Source organism: Athene cunicularia, assembly GCF_003259725.1.
Source record: "Athene cunicularia isolate RWA chromosome 24 unlocalized genomic scaffold, athCun1 chr24_part2, whole genome shotgun sequence".
Classification (NCBI taxonomy): domain Eukaryota; kingdom Metazoa; phylum Chordata; class Aves; order Strigiformes; family Strigidae; genus Athene; species Athene cunicularia.
In genome coordinates this window covers 133,297-134,826 of record NW_020799133.1, presented here as the reverse complement: position 1 = coordinate 134,826, position 1,530 = coordinate 133,297, and the positions used below count along the sequence as shown (strand labels likewise).

The 1,530-nt window shown below is 60.4% G+C and overlaps 1 protein-coding gene across 1 annotated transcript in view; it reads right to left on the bottom strand.

Moving 5' to 3' along the window:
• The window catches only part of CCDC84 (coiled-coil domain containing 84), a 22,016-nt gene extending 20,873 nt beyond the window's left edge, over positions 1-1,143 (bottom strand). Inside the window, exon 1 of the mRNA XM_026863844.1 lies at positions 1,139-1,143. The gene's annotated coding sequence lies outside the window, so the exon portion shown is untranslated. The remainder of the gene's footprint in view (positions 1-1,138) is intronic.
• Between the last annotated feature and the right edge of the window lie 387 nt (positions 1,144-1,530).

The window sequence follows — 1,530 nt, the reverse complement described above, 5'->3', positions numbered from 1 at the left end:
CCCCAGCCGCGGGCGGCGGTGGGAGGTGCCGGTTTATGCCCAGGGCTGCATTTATCACGCTGGTGGCCGCGGTAAACGGTTTAACCCTTGTCACCCCGCGGGCGGTGCTGGCAGCAGGCTGGGTGGCCTGTCCTGCTGGCAGTTGCCCGTCCCCGCGGGCTGCCTGACGGGCACCAGCTCGCCGGGCTCTACCAGGCGGCGGGGCAGGAGCTCCTCTTTGCTCCGGCGCCAGTGAACCTCACTCAGCCTTTTCTGGGTTTGCTGGTCGTCTGGACAGCATCGCTGTACCGAGGCCAGAGACAGCAAAGCAAACGTCTGTGCGGGGACCCATGCGTGGAGCAGCCCAAGCACAGCTAAGCGCAGAGCAGAGGCCGCCCGGGGCCAGGCTGCTGTAGTAGGAGTTAAGCTCATCGCCCGTGCCAGCATCCCAGCAGGACTTGGTGTGCGACACAGCGGACCTGGGATGACTTTCCCTGGGCCGTGGCGAGCGTCTGAGGTGGTGGGAGGACGAGGCTGGTGCTTGGAGCGTGCAGGAGTGGTGAGAAGGGAGGAAGGCTTGAAAGGCTACGTCGTGCCTGCACCCTTATAGGCATTAGGAGCACATCTGACGTTGCAGGAATAGCAGAGCATCCCAGATCCTGAGCCTTGGTGTCTCTGTGATCCTGGAACTGTGTCAGGAGTTTGTCTTTGCTAGATGATGGTGTGTCAGCCACGCTGTGGCTGCAGCAGCGTATTTCCTTTTGGGAAGAGGACGGCTCAGCTTGATTAAATTCTGCTCCACTACTCCGGTGCAGGCTGTGTTTTGCCTTTAGGACTGCAGCACAGGAAAATCCCAGTGTATGGAGAGGGGCCAGGGCCCAGCTCTGACGAGGGGTTGCTGAGCAGGAGGCTCTGGCTGCCTGGCTGCGTCGCTTCATGCATGGTCTTTGCACTTCCCAGTTTCTTGTGGCTGTGGTGGGTATACGGCCTTGGCCTGCTGGAGATGTGATGGTTAATAAGTTAGTGCAAAGGAAAGGGGCTGGGATGTCATTTGAAAGGAGCAGAGAAGCCAAGCCTGGCTCTGTCCAGGTCCCTCTGCCCAAGGGCACCAGCTGCCCAGGCAGCCGCAGTGGTGGCAGAGGCAGCATGGGCTTCTTACCGCGGCCGGCAGCTGCCCTGCTCAGGCTGCAGTGAGCGCAAGGTGAGGGAGCCTGTTCCTTCCTGCCTGGCTGGAGGACTGGGCACAGAGCTGGGGCCTCTCCTGGGTTGGCTTTTTTTCCCCTTTCCTGAGTGATGGCTTTGTGGTACGGTCCAAACAGAAGCGGGATTGAGACCTTGTGAGGCAGCCCAAGGGAGATGGAGGCACAGCAGGGACTCGCGAGGCTGCGGGCTGGCATCTGTGCCAGTGTCTGAGGGGAGATGAGGGTGCTGCAGCCAGCAGTCTGCTGAGGGGTGGACAGGACCGAGGATAGCCTGGGGAAAGCCAAAAAGATGATTTAAGGCTGGAGTCGATCTCTGCAGCAGTAATACTGACTATTCCATCTCTCAGCT